Genomic DNA, 15,637 nt, shown 5'->3' with positions numbered 1-15,637 from the left:
TGAGTTCCTAAAGAAGCCAATCATTCTGAATTTCAAAGGATAGAGTGAGATGCCAAAACTGTTCGGAGGCAAAAAGCTACTAGTCCCGCTCATCTAATTTGGAGCTAAGTTTCATTGATAATTTGGAGTCTATAGTATATTCTTCTTTTATCTTATTTGATTTTCAGTTGCTTGAGGACAAGCAACATTTAAGTTTGTGTTGTGATGCGGATAATATGTACGCTTTTTGGCATTGTTTTTAGTATGTTTTTAGTATCTTTTAGTTAGTTTTTATTATATTTTTATTAGTTTTTAGTTAAAATTCACTTTTCTGGACTTTACTATGAGTTTGTGTGTTTTTCTGTGATTTCAGGTATTTTCTGGCTGAAATTGAGGGATCTGAGCAAAAATCTGATTCAGAGACTGAAAAGGACTGCAGATGCTGTTGGATTCTGACCTCCCTACACTCGAAGTGGATTTTCTGGAGCTACAGAAGCTCAATTGGCGCGCTCTCAATGGCGTTGGAAAGTAGACATCCTGGACTTTCCAGCAATATATGATAGTCCATACTTTGCCCAAGATTTGATGGCCCAAACCGGCGTTCAAAGTCACCCTCAGAAATCCCAACGTTAAACGCCGGAACTGGCACCTAAATGGGAGTTAAACGCCCAAACTGGCATAAAAGCTGGCGTTTAACTCCAAGAAGAGTCTCTACACGAAAATGCTTCATTGCTCAGCCCAAGCACACACCAAGTGGGCACGGAAGTGGATTTTTATGTCATTTACCCATCTCTGTACACCTAGGCTACTAGTTTCTATAAGTAGGACCTTTTACTATTGTATTTCATCTTGGTTCTTCTGGCTCCCTCTTTGGGGCCGAAACCAATGATCACTCTTGTTCTTATGTTTTCAACGGTGGAGTTCTACACACCATAGATTAAGGTGTGGAGCTCTGCTGTACCTCGAGTATTAATGCAATTACTATTGTTCTTCTATTCAATTCCGCTTGTTCTTGTTCCAAGATATCACCTGTTCTTCAACTTGATGAATGTGATGATCCGTGACACTCATCATCATTCTCACTTATGAACAAAGTGACTGACAACCACTCTTGTTCTACAAGCATACGAGGCTTAGTGAATATCTCTTGGATTCCTGATACACGACGCATGGTTGATCGCCTGACAAACGAGTGCTCGCCTGACAAACGAGCCAGCCATTCCGTGAGATCAGAGTCTTCGTGGTATAGGCGAGAACTGATGGAGGCATCAAGAGAATCGGAAGGTCTAACCTTGTTTGTGTATTTGAGTAGGATTCAATGATTGAATGACTGTGACGTGCTTCAAACTCCTAGCAGGCGGGGCATTAGTGACAGACGCAAAGGATCGATGGATTTATTCCGGCCTGACCGAGAACCGACAGCTGATTAGCCATATGCTGTGACAGAGCATGGGAACATTTTCACTGAGAGGATGGGAGGTAGCCACTGACAACGGTGAAACCCTACATGAGCTTGCCATGGAAAGGAGTAAGAAGGATTGGATGAAGACTGTAGGAAAGCAGAGGGCGGAAGGGAAGGCATCTTCATACGCTTATCTGAAGCTCTCACCAATGATATACATAAGTATCTCATCTTTATTTATGCTTTATTCATCATCTACCCATTTGAGTCTGCCTGACTGAGATTTACAAGGTGACCATAGCTTGCTTCATAGCAACAATCTCCGTGGGATCGACCCTTACCCGTAAGGTTATTACTTGGACGACCCAGTGCACTTGCTGGTTAGTTGTGCGAAGTTGTGTTTATGCCATGGTATTGAGCACCAAGTCTTTGGAGCCATTACTAGGGATTATTTCGTGTATTAAAAAGTATTGATCACAATTTCGCGCACCAAGTTTTTGGCACCGTTGCCGGGGATTGTTCGAGTTTTGAGCAAGCTTTTGGTCCGGTGACATCAGTGCCAAAATCCAGCAACAGCACCAAGTTTTTGGCGCCGTTGCCGGGGATTGTTTGTGTATGGACAACTGACGGTTCATCTTGTTGCTTAGATTAGGTATTTATTTTTTTTTTTTTCGAAATTCTTGAAGATGAATTCTAGAGTTTCATGATGATTTGTTGAAATCTGGCTGGCTGAGAAGCCATGTCTAATCTCATTGGACCGAGGTTTCAACTTATCATCACAGAAGCTTGTTAATTTTTTATCAATCGTGCTTTTGGAGCAGTGATCTGCTAAGGCTTGGCTGGCCTTTGGCCATGTCTAGTGTTTTGGACCGAAGCTTTCTTTGAAAGCTTGGCTGGCTGTGAAGCCATGTCTAATTCCTGGACCGGAGTCTTAGACTAGCATTGCACTGATTCCTGGAATTCTCATTAAGAATTTGATATCTTTTTCCACTTAATTTTCGAAAATCACAAAAAAATTCACAAAATCATAAAAACCAAAAATATTTTATGTTTCTTGCTTGAGTCTAGTGTCTCATCTTAAGTTTGGTGTCAATTGCATACATTCATTCATGTGTCTTAAGGATCTTCAAGTAATTCTTGATGATTTCTTACTCTGATCTTTGAATTCTTTTGACTTGAGCGTTTATGTGTCTCATATAGTGTCAGTAGTATACAAACTGCTAAGTTTGGTGTCTTGCATGCATGGTTATTTGATTCTTGTTGCATTTTGATTATTAAAAAAATCCAAAAATATTTTTAATTTGTGTCTTTTCAAGTCAATAATACAAAAAATTGAAGATTCAGAACATACTGCAGAGGAATCACACAGAAAAAGCTGAGCATTCAAAAATGCCCAGTGAAGAAGACAGACTGGCGTTTAAACGCCAGCCAGGGTACCTGGTTGGGCGTTTAACGCCCAAAAAGGTAGAATTTTGGGCGTTAAACGCCAGAATGGATACCATTCTGGGCGTTTAACGCCAGGATGGCACTAGGGGGAAGATTTTGTTTTTCAAATTAATTTTTTTCAAGTTTTCAAAGTTTTTCAAAATCAAATCTTTTTCAAATCATATCCTTTCAATCAAATGTTTTCAAAGTCAATTTCTTTCTCTTTTTCAAAGATACTTACTAACAATTAATGATTTGATTGAACATTTCAAGTATGTTGCCTTTTCTGTTGAGAAAGGTTTAATGTTTGAATCATATCTTTTCTTGTTAGGCAAGCCATTAATTTTCAGAATCAAATCTCTTAAAAATTGTTTTTAAATCATATCTTTTAAAATTGTTTTCAAATCAAATCTTTTCAATCATATCTTTTTAATCACATCTTTTTCAAAATAAGTTTTCAATCAAATCTTTTTAACTTCTAATTTCAAAATCTTTTTCAAAAATCACTTGATTTCTTTTTCACTTTGAATTTTCGAAAATTATCAATCAATTTTTCAAAATGTTTTCAAAATATTTTTAATTGAATTTTCAAAAATTCTCTTCCCTTCCTCCCACATCCTTCTATTTATGGAGTACTACTCCTTCTTAATGCACAATTCGAACTCCATTTAATTAAAGTTCGAATTCTTCTCCTTCTTCTTTCTTCTATTTTTCTTTTCCTCTGACACCTCAAGGAATCTCTATACTGTGACATAGAGGATTCCACATTTTCTTGTTCTCTTCTCTTTCATATGAGCAGGAACAAAGACAAAGGCATTCTTGTTGAAGCTGACCCTGAACCTGAAAGGACCTTGAAGCGAAAACTAAGAGAAGCTAAGGCACAACTTTCTGTAAAGGACCTAACAGAAATCTTCAAAGAAGAAGAAGACATGGCAGCCGAAAACAACAACAATGCAAGGAAGGTGCTGGGTGACTTTACTGCACCTACTCCCAATTTCCATGGGAGAAGCATCTCTATCCCTGCCATTGGAGCAAACAACTTTGAGCTTAAGCCTCAGTTAGTTTCTCTAATGCAACAGAATTGCAAGTTCCATGGACTTCCATTGGAAGATCCTCATCAGTTTTTAGCTGAGTTCTTGCAAATCTGTGACACAGTCAAGACTAATGGGGTAGACCCTGAGGTCTATAGACTTATGCTATTCCCTTTTGCTGTAAGAGACAGAGCTAGGACATGGTTGGACTCACAACCTAAAGAAAGTCTAGACTCATGGGAAAAGCTAGTCAATGCCTTCTTGGCAAAGTTCTTTCCACCTCAAAAATTGAGTAAGCTTAGAGTGGAAGTCCATACCTTCAGACAGAAGGATGGAGAATCCCTCTATGAAGCTTGGGAAAGATACAAACAATTAATCAGAAAGTGTCCTTCAGACATGCTTTCTGAATGGAGCATCATAGGTATTTTCTATGATGGTCTCTCTGAACTATCCAAGATGTCTTTGGATAGCTCTGCTGGAGGATCTCTTCATCTGAAGAAGACGCCTACAGAGGCTCAGGAACTCATTGAAATGGTTGCAAATAACCAATTCATGTACACTTCTGAAAGAAATCCTGTGAACAATGGGACAAGTCAGAAGAAAGAAGTTCTTGAGATTGATACTCTGAATGCCATTTTGGCTCAGAACAAGATATTGACTCAACAAGTCAATTTGATTTCTCAAAGTCTGTCTGGAATGCAAAATGCACCAAGCAGTACTAAGGATGCTTCATCTGAGGAAGAAGCTTATGATCCTGAGAATCCTTCAATGGAAGAGGTGAATTACCTAGGAGAACCCTATGGAAACACCTATAATTCTTCATGAAGAAATCACCCAAATTTCTCATAGAAGAATCAAGAGAGACCTCAACAAGGTTTCAACAACAACAATGGTGGAAGAAACAGGTTTAGCAATAGCAAGCCTTTTCCATCATCTTCTCAGCAACAGACAGAGAACTCTAAGCAGAACCCCTCTGACTTAGCAACCATGGTTTCTGATCTGATCAAAACCACTCAAAGTTTCATGACTGAAACAAGGTCCTCCATTAGGAATTTGGAGGCACAAGTGGGACAGCTGAGCAAGAAAGTTACTGAACTCCCTGCAAGTACTCTTCCAAGCAATACAGAAGAAAATCCAAAAGGAGAGTGCAAAGCCATAACCATGGCCGAATTTGGAGAGGAGGGAGAGGAAGTGAACGCCACTGAGGAAGGCCTCAATGGGCATGCACTGACCTCCAATGAGTTCCCTAGTGAGGAACCATGGGAATCTGAGGCTCAAAATGAGACCATAGAGATTCCATTGGACTTACTTCTGCCCTTCATGAGCTCTGATGAGTATTCTTTCTCTGAAGAGGATGAGTATGTCACTGAAGAGCAAGTTGCTAAATACCATGGAGCAATCATGAAGCTAAATGACAAGTTATTTGGAAATGAGACTTGGGAAGATGAACCTCCTTTGCTCACCAAAGAACTGGATGACTTGTCTAGGCAGAAATTACCTCAAAAGAGACAAGATCCTGGGAAGTTTTCAATACCTTGTACCATAGGCACCATGACCTTCAAGAAGGCTCTGTGTGACTTAGGGTCAAGTGTGAACCTCATGCCTCTCTCTGTAATGGAGAAGCTAGGGATCTTTGAGGTACAAGCTGCAAGAATCTCACTAGAGATGGCAGACAACTCAAGAAAACAAGCTCATGGACTTGTAGAGAATGTTTTGGTAAGAGTTGAAGACCATTACATCCCTACTGATTTTATAGTCCTAGAGACTGGAAGGTGCATGGATAAATCCATCATCCTTGGTAGACCCTTCCTAGCCACAGCAAAGGCTGTGATTGATGTTGATGGAGGTGAACTGATCATTCAAGTGAATGAAGAATCCTCTGTGTTTAAGGCTCAAGGATATCCCTCTGTCACCATGGAGAAGAAGCATGAAGAGCTTCTCTCAAATCAGAGTCAAACAGAGCCCCCACAGTCAAACTTTAAGTTTGGTGTTGGGAGGCCACAACCAAACTCTAAGTTTGGTGTTGAACCCCCACATTCAAACTCTAAGTTTGGTGTTGGGAGGTTCCAACATTGCTCTGAGTATCTGTAAGGCTCCATGAGAGCCCTCTGTCAAGCTACTGACATTAAAGAAGCGCTTGTTGGGAGGCAACCCAATGTTATATTTTATATATTTTTCTTTGTTATTTTATCTTATTTTGTAGGTTGATGATCATAAGAAGTCACAAAATCAATTAAAAAAGCAAAAATAGAATGAAAAATAGGAAGAAAAACAGCACACCCTGGAGGAAGAACCCACTGGCGTTTAAACGCCAGTGAGGCTAGCAGTTGGGCGTTTAACGCCCAGTCTGGCACCATTCTGGGCGTTTAACGCCAGAAAGGGGCACCAGACTGGCGTTAAACGCCAGAAAAGGGCAAGAACCTGGCGTTAAACGCCAGGAATGGGCACCAGCCCGGCGTTTAACGCCAGAAATGGCTCAAAACGTGATTTTGAGAGCCATTTGGTGCAGGGATGACTTTTCCTTGACACCACAGGATCTGTGGACCCCACAGGATCCCCACCAACCCACCACTCTCTCTCTTCTTCTTCACCCATTCACCAATCACCTCAATACCTCTTCCCCAAAAACCCTTCACCTATCAACTCCCATCTTTCTCTTCACCACTCACATCCATCCTTCATAAAACCCCACCTACCTCACCCTTCAAATTCAAACCACTTTCCCTCCCAAACCCACCCATAATGGCCGAACCCTACCCCCCTCTCTCCTATAAATACCCTTCTTCACTCCTTCATTTTTACACAACCTAAACATCACTTCTCCCCCTCCTTGGCCGAATACATAAGCCACTCCCTTCTTCCTCATTTCTTCTTCTTCTACTCTCTTCTTTCTTCTTTTGCTCGAGGACGAGCAAACCTTTTAAGTTTGGTGTGGTAAAAGCGTTGCTTTTTCGTTTTTCCATAACCATTTATGGCATCCAAGGCCGGAGAAACCTCTAGAAAGAGGAAAGGGAAGGCAAAAGCTTCCACCTCCGAGTCATGGGAGATAGATAGATTCATCTCAAGGGTGCATCAAGACCACTTCTATGAAGTTGTGGCCTTGAAGAAGGTGATCCCCGAGGTCCCCTTTTCACTCAAAAAGGGTGAATATCCGGAGATCCGCCATGAGATCCGAAGAAGAGGTTGGGAAGTCCTTACCAACCCCATTCAACAAGTCGGAATCTTGATGGTTCAAGAGTTCTATGCCAATGCATGGATCACCAAGAACCATGATCAAAGTGTGAACCCGGATCCAAAGAATTATCTCACTATGGTTCGGGGGAAATACTTGGATTTTAGTCCGGAAAATGTAAGGTTAGCATTCAACTTGCCCATGATGCAAGGAGATGAACATCCTTACACTAGAAGGGTCAACTTTGATCAAAGGTTGGACCAAGTCCTCACAGTCATATGTGAAGAGGGCACACAATGGAAGAGAGATTCAAGAGGGAAGCCGGTTCAATTGAGAAGGCATGACCTCAAACCCGTGGCTAGAGGATGGTTGGAGTTTATCCAACGCTCAATCATTCCCACTAGCAACCGGTCCGAAGTTACTTTAGACCGGGCCATCATGATTCATAGCATCATGATTGGAGAAGAAGTGGAAGTTCATGAGATCATAGCTCAAGAACTCTACAAGGTGGCGGACAAGTCTTCCACCTTGGCAAGGTTAGCCTTCCCTCATCTCATTTGTCACCTCTGTTATTCAGTTGGAGTTGACATAGAGTGAGACACCCCTATTGATGAGGACAAGCCCATCACTAAGAAGAGGATGGAGCACACAAGAGACCCCACTCATCCTGAGATCCCTGAGATTCCTCAAGGGATGCACTTTCCTCCACAAGACTATTGGGAGCAACTAAACACCTCCCTAGGAGAATTGAGTTCCAACATGGGACAACTAAGGGTGGAGCACCAAGAACATTCCATCCTCCTCCATGAAATTAGAGAAGATCAAAGAATCATGAGAGAGGAGCAACAAAGACAAGGAAGAGACATTGAGGAGCTCAAGCACTCCATAAGACCTTCAAGAGGAAGAACAAGCCGCCATCACTAAGGTGGACCCGTTCTTTAATCTCCTTGTTCTTTATTTTTCTGTTTTTCGAAAAAATTATGCTTTATGTTTATCTATGTTTGTGTCTTATGATCATTAGTGTCTTAGTGTCTATGCCTTAAAGTTATGAATGTCCTATGAATCCATCACCTTTCTTAGAGATTGTTCTTAATTGAAAAGGAAAAGAATTGCATGAATTTTGAATTTTATAACAGTTTAATTATTTTGATGTGGTGGCAACACTTTTGTTCTCTGAATGTATGCTTGAACAGTGCATATGTCTTTTGAATTTGTGGTTCATGAATGTTGGCTCTTGAAAGAATGATGAAAAAGGAGACATGTTACTGAGGATCTGAAAAATCATAAAAATGATTCTTGAAGCAAGAAAAAGCAGTGAAAAAAAAAAGAAAAAGAAGAGGCGAAAAAAAAAACCGAAAAAAAAGAAGAAAAGAAAAGAAAAAAAAAGAAAGAAAAAGAAAGAAATAAAGTTGTGATCCAAGGCAATAAGAGTGTGCTTAAGAACCCTGGACACCTCTAATTGGGGACTCTAGCAAAGCTGAGTCACAATCTGAAAAGGTTCACCCAATTATGTGTCTGTGGCATGTATGTATCCGGTGGTAATACTGGAAGACAGAGTGCTTTGGGCCACGGCCAAGACTCATGAAGTAGCTGTGTTCAAGAATCATCATACTTAACTAGGAGAATCAATAACACTATCTGGATTCTAAGCTCCTAAAGAAGCCAATCATTCTGAGTCCCAAAGGATAGAGTGAGATGCCAAAACTATTCAGAGGCAAAAAGCTAAAAGCCCCGCTCATCTAATTAATACTGATCTTCATAGATGTTTTTGGAGTTCATTGCATATTCTCTTCTTTTTATCCTATTTGATCTTCAGTTGCTTGGGGACAAGCAACAATTTAAGTTTGGTGTTGTGATGAGCGGATAATTTGTACGCTTTTTGGCATTATTTTTAGTATGTTTTTAGTATCTTTTAGTTAGTTTTTAGTATATTTTTATTAGTTTTTAATTAAAATTCACTTTTCTGGACTTTACTATGAGTTTATGTGTTTTTCTGTGATTTCAGGTATTTTCTGGCTGAAATTGAGGGATCTGAGCAAAAATCTGATCCAGAGACTCAAAAGGACTGCAGATGCTGTTGGATTCTGACCTCCCTGCACTCGAAGTGGATTTTCTGGAGCTACAGAAGCCCAATTGGCGCGCTCTCAATGGAGTTGGAAAGTAGACATCCTGGGCTTTCCAGCAATATATGATAGTCCATACTTTGCCCAAGATTTGATGGCCCAAACCGGCGTTCAAAGTCACCTCAAGAAATTCCAGCGTTAAACGCCGGAACTGGCACCTAAATGGGAGTTAAACGCCCAAACTGGCATAAAAGCTGGCGTTTAACTCCAAGAAGAGTCTCTACACGAAAATGCTTCATTGCTCAGCCCAAGCACACACCAAGTGGGCCCGGAAGTGGATTTTTATGTCATTTACTCATCTCTGTACACCCTAGGCTACTAGTTTTCTATAAGTAGGACCTTTTACTATTGTATTTTCATCGAAGAATCTTGGTAGCTATCTTTGAGTTTTATGCTATCTTAGATCACTGGGAGGCTGGCCTCACGGCCATGCCTAGACCTTGTTCTTATGTATTTTCAACGGTGGAGTTTCTACACACCATAGATTGAGGTGTGGAGCTCTGCTGTACCTCGAGTATTAATGCAATTACTATTGTTCTTCTATTCAATTCCGCTTGTTCTTTGTCCAAGATATCACTTGTTCTTCAACATGATGAATTTGATGATCCGTGACACTCATCATCATTCTCACTCATGAACAAGGTGACTGACAACCACTCTTGTTCTACAAGCATCCGAGGCTTAGTGAATATCTCTTGGATTCCTGATACACGATGCATGGTTGATCGCCTGACAAACGAGCCAGCCATTCCGTGAGATCAGAGTCTTCGTGGTATAGGCGAGAACTGATGGCGGCATTCAAGAGAATCCGGAAGGTCTAACCTTGTCTGTGGTATTCTGAGTAGGATTCAATGATTGAATGACTGTGACGTGCTTCAAACTCCTAGCAGGCGGGGCGTTAGTGACAGTTGCAAAAGGATCGATGGATTTTATTCCGGCCTGACCGAGAACCGACAGCTGATTAGCCATATGCTGTGACAGAGCATGGGAACATTTTCACTGAGAGGATGGGAGGTAGCCACTGACAACGGTGAAACCCTACATGAGCTTGCCATGGAAAGGAGTAAGAAGGATTGGATGAAGACTGTAGGAAAGCAGAGAGGCGGAAGGGAAGGCATCTTCATACGCTTATCTGAAACTCTCACCAATGATATACATAAGTATCTCTATCTTTATCTTTATGCTTTATTCATCATCTATACCCATTTGAGTCTGCCTGACTGAGATTTACAAGGTAACCATAGCTTGCTTCATAGCAACAATCTCCGTGGGATCGACCCTTACTCACGTAAGGTTTATTACTTGGACGACCCAGTGCATTTGCTGGTTAGTTGTGCGAAGTTGTGTTTATGCCATGGTATTGAGCACCAAGTCTTTGGAGCCATTACTAGGGATTATTTCGTGTATTAAAAAGTATTGATCACAATTTCGCGCACCAGACGCGAGCGCATGGACAACGCGAACGCGTGACTTGTGAAACACAACTGACGCGGACGCATGACTGATGCAACCGCGTGGAAGAGCAACACTCCAGATGACGCGACCGTGTGACCCATGCGGATGCGTGACGTGCGCGATCTGCAAAATTTGTAGAAGTCGGCCCCAGCAACTTCTGGACCCCTTTTGGTCCAGATCTAAGCCCAGAGAACACAGATTAAAGGGTTATAAATGGAGGAATCCATCCATTCATGAAATATATAGAGAATACATCATACAACATACATGGATAGAGAGAGTTTTAGTTTTTAGATGTAGCTTTTAGAGAGAGATGTTCTCTCCTCTCTCTTAGGATTAGGATTTAGGATTTAGAGTTTGTCTTAACTTTAGGATTATCTCATCTTCATATCAGGTTCAATATTCCTTTATTTTGACTTCTCTTATTTGTTAATTATATATGTTGCCAAATTGGCTTATGGACCATTCATGTTATGATTTTCTTAATTAATATAATTTGAGGTATTTCAGACTCATGATTGCTTTCCTTTATTTATATAAATAATTTAGATTTTCCCCTTCTTGGTTTTGGTTGATTAATTGGTAACTTTTGAGTTATCAAACTCATTGTGATTGATAATTGTTATTCTTGCTGATTAATTTAGATTCCTATAACTCTAGTCTTTCCTTAAGGAGTTGACTAGGACTTTAGGTGTTAAATTAATTTGTCCACTTAACTGACCTTCATAACTAGAGGTTGACTTAGTGGGAGCAAAAATATAATTCTCAACACCATTGATAAGGATAACTAGGATAGGACTTCCAGTTTTCATACCTCACCAAGAGTTTTATTAGTTGTTAATTTATTAATTTCCTGCAATCTATTTCTCCTCTTCAAAACCCTTTCAAAACCCAAAGTACTGTTTTCCATATTTTTCATAACCAATAATAAATCATACTTTCCTGCAATTTCTTGAGAAGACGACCCGAGGTTTGAATACTTCGGTTTATAAATTTGATTGGGTTTGTTACTTGTAACAACCAAACGTTTGTACGAAAGGATTTTCTGTTGGTTTAGAAGTTATACTTACAACGCGTTTATATTTCTTTACCGATAGGAAATTTCGATCGTCAGTACGCACAGAAAGTGTGCGTGGACACACTCTGAAATGCTTCTCTCCTTTGATTTCTTCATGTTTTCTCCCAATTTCATGCTTTTCTTCCACTCTTATCAAGCCATTCCTACCTATTACACCTGAAATCACTCATCAAACACATCAAGGTATTGAATGGAAAGTGGAATAAAATTGATTAAATTAAGCTTAAAATAGCATGTTTTCACAATTGGACATAATTTAGAGAGAAGATACAAAAGTATGCTATCTGGATGAATAAATGTGGGTTTATGTGATAAAATATACTCAAATTAAACCAAAATATATTGTCAAATATGGATTTATCAATTCTCCCACACTTAAACAATAGCATGTCCTCATGCTAAGTACAATCAAAGAAGAAGGGTAAAAGGGTAAGCAACTTATTCAATGCAACTACCTATGTGCATGCAACTATGCAACATAATATCTATCTATATCTATACTATGGTTCCTATTGAGTTTGGCAACAACAAATAAGAGAATTTCAATCAATCCAAAATAAAACTTAAGGCCAAGACAAGAAAATATAGCAATATGATCAATGCCCAAAGATTTTATTTGAAATTTTCAAAAATTACTTTCAAGAACTTGCAAGAAGACACAAGATAAGAGATGGAATCATAGAATTGAGTGATCGAACCCCTCACCGGATGTGTATACACTCAGTCGCGTAGTGTGTAGGGCTTAATCACTCAATGCTCCTTTAATAATGTTTTTCAAAGATTTGCAAGTCATTTAATAATCAACTAATACTTGATGCATGAAAACAAATATCATGAGGTCTTTGGAGGGTTGTAACCGGGCTAGGTGATAAAACCCAATTTGACGGTTTATCCTGTATTGAATTTAGAGTATTTTGTAGACCTTTTCTCACATTTACCCAATGAATTAGCATGGTTTTGTATATTCTCCTTTAATTGTGCTTAAGAGTGAAAACATGCTTTTTAGGTCTTAAAATAAATAAATTTAATTCACCTTGATTCTATTAGATGCCTTGATATGTTTGTTAAGTGATTTAAGGTTTAGGAGGCAAAGATTGGATCAAGGGAATGAAGAAAGAAAGCATGAAAAGTTGGAGAACTCATGAAGAAATGAAAGAACTGGAAAGCTGTCAAGCCGACCTCTTCGCACTTAAACGACCATAACTTGAGGTACAGAGGTCCAAATGATGCAGTTCCTGTTGGGTTAGAAAGCTAACATCCGGGGCTTCAAAACAATATAAGATTTGCTATGGTTGAACAGCGCATGGTGACGTGTACACGCATAGTACGCGCACGCGCCATTGCTGCCACCTAGTTCACTTAAAGCAAAACGTGGCCAGCAAATTCTAAAGCCTTGTGGGCCCAATCTAACTCATTTCTGATGCTATTTAACCCAAGGAATAAAGAGGGAAACACAAGTTAGTTACCATTAGTTTAGTTTAGCTTAGTTTAGTAGTTAGAGTTAGTTTCTAGAGAGAGAAGCTCTCACTTCTCTCTAGGATTAGGATTAGGATTAGGCTTAGTTCTTAGATCTAGATTTTAATTCACCTTCTTCTACTTCTATCTTCTCAATTCCTTGTTGTTAGATTCACCATTCTTCCATTCTTTTGTTGTAATTTCCTTTATGTTGTTCTTATGTTTTGTTGTAGATCTACTATTGTTCCTTCCATTTTCTTTCAATTCAATAAGAGGTAATTCATGTAGATCTTGTTTCCTTTAATTGTTGTTGTTAATTCTTTACATTTGATTGTTGTTAGAATTAATTCTTGTTGTTGATTTACTATGCTTTTATTTTGTGCCTTCCAAGTTTTGAGAAAATGCTTGGTTGGATTTTAGAGTAGAGTTTTATGTTCTTGGCTTGGAAAGGTAACTTAGGAACTCTTGAGTTACTAATGTCCAAGTAATTGATGATTGGGATCCATTGACTCTAGTTCTCACTAATTGAATTAGTGGAGAGTTAGGACTTATGGACTAGGATTGATATAGCTCATTTGACTTTCCTTTACTACTAGTTAGAGGATGATTTAATGAGATTAATCCTTGCCAATTCTCATATTGTGGTTAGTGATTAGGATAGAGATCCTTGACCACCAACCCTTGCCAAGACCTTTTTAGGCCTTAGTTTACTTTCTTGCCATTTATCTTTCATGTTTCTTATTAAAACCCCAAAAATAACTCACAACCAATAACAAAACACTTCATTACAATTCCTAGGGAGAACGACCCAAGGTTTGAATACTTTGGTTATTAATTTTAGGGGTTTGTTACTTGTGACAAACAATCTTTTGTATGAAAGGATTATTGTTGGTTTGGAAACTATACTTGCAACAAGAATTCATTTGTGAAATTCTAAACCGTCAAAATTCCAATCATCACTAGGTTTAAGGTATGATTAATACGGTTAAGTGGGTTAATAGATTGATCTTTGATTAGCTCAAGTATCCCACCTAATCATATATCAACCTATGTAGACAAAAGAGAACAACCTAACTTCCCATTTATTTCTTTTCTCATATTCACTCATGTATCTTCTTTCCAATTCATACACATATGCATCCTTTATTTAACATTTTTATTTTCTTTTCTTCTTCTTTTATATATATATACATCAAAGTTTCTCTTTTCTTTTGTCATCAAAGAGGGATGCATATGTTTTAAATGATGAATGCATGAGTGTTTTTCCATTTTTCCAAATTTTCTCAATGAATACCCAAACTAACTTTCTACCAATGTTTTCCACAAATTTTTCCCACACATAATTGACACACACTCTTCAAACCCAAGCTAATCAAAGATATGATTAATGGACAATAATGGTTTTTTGCTTAGGGCAAAAGATGTGCTTAATATTAGAACAAAAGGGGAATTAAAGGCTCAAAAGTGGTTTACAAAGGTAGATGTAAGGGTTGGCCATATGGGTTTATGAGTTTAATTTCAAAGATGGCCTCAATCATACTAAATGCATTCAAAACATCAAATTTAGGACATAAAGATTCAAGCAAATCTAAGATTACAATCATGAAAGGAGTATAACACACAAGAACAAAATTTATGGTTGAAGATGTACAACCATACAATTAAGGCTCAAATCTTACTTGGTGTTTTGTTCAAGCTCTTTTCTATGTTCCATAAAAATACTTCATGCAAGTTTAAAAATAAGTTTTCAAATCTAATCAAAGGAATGCCCTGAAAGGGATTTCTTGAAAATTCTTTGTTGTTTTACCAAACTTATTTACTCTACCATGCAAATACAAATGCAAATATTTACTACAATAAACTATAAGAAAGCTAAGATGTATATATAATCAAACCAAGCAAAGTATAATACAATGAAATACTAAGAAAATATTCACAAAAACATAGCTATCGAAACAAGAAAATGATGCAAAGTGTTTAGGAAGAGAAAATTTACGTCCCAAAATTGTGGATCCTCCCCCACACTTAAACGTTGCACGGTCCTTCGTGCATGCACTCAATCTGAGGGTGAAAAAATATAAGGCTCCACCTTCAGCTGGTGGGTATCGGGGCTCAGGTTACTGTATAAAACAAACAAACATAAATTGAGGAAAAGGTAACCAAGGATTCAAATTAAGGACATTATTGTTTTTTCGCTTAGAGTTAATGATGTACTAAAATAAAGAACAAATGGGGTAAAATAGGCTCAACTTTAGTTTGCAAAGGATAATGAAAGGGTAAAACCATATGGGTATGTAAGCTAAGTGAAACAAGGCCTCAATCATATAAGTGCATGCATACATTAAATAATGGAAATATAAAATCAAGCAAGACAAAGATAATAATTTTAGAGAGAACAAAACACACCAAAACAGAATATTTGGTTGATAAAATACAACCAATCAAATAGGCTCAAAATCTTAATGGTTTTGTGTGTTCGAGCTCTAAACCATATTCCAAAATAAAATTTCTTCAAAC

The 15,637-nt window shown here is 38.5% G+C and overlaps 1 non-coding gene across 1 annotated transcript; it reads right to left on the bottom strand.

Annotated features, from left to right (window-relative positions):
• Nucleotides 1–4,131: 4,131 nt before the first annotated feature.
• On the bottom strand, nucleotides 4,132–4,239 carry LOC130943167 (small nucleolar RNA R71). Its single transcript, XR_009071697.1, has one exon. It is a non-coding gene; the product is annotated as a small nucleolar RNA R71 (small nucleolar RNA).
• Nucleotides 4,240–15,637: the final 11,398 nt, after the last annotated feature.

Source organism: Arachis stenosperma, chromosome 7 (assembly GCF_014773155.1).
Source record: "Arachis stenosperma cultivar V10309 chromosome 7, arast.V10309.gnm1.PFL2, whole genome shotgun sequence".
Lineage (NCBI taxonomy): Eukaryota > Viridiplantae > Streptophyta > Magnoliopsida > Fabales > Fabaceae > Arachis > Arachis stenosperma.
The sequence above is the reverse complement of the archived record's forward strand: the minus strand, read 5'-3'. Positions and strand labels throughout refer to the sequence as shown.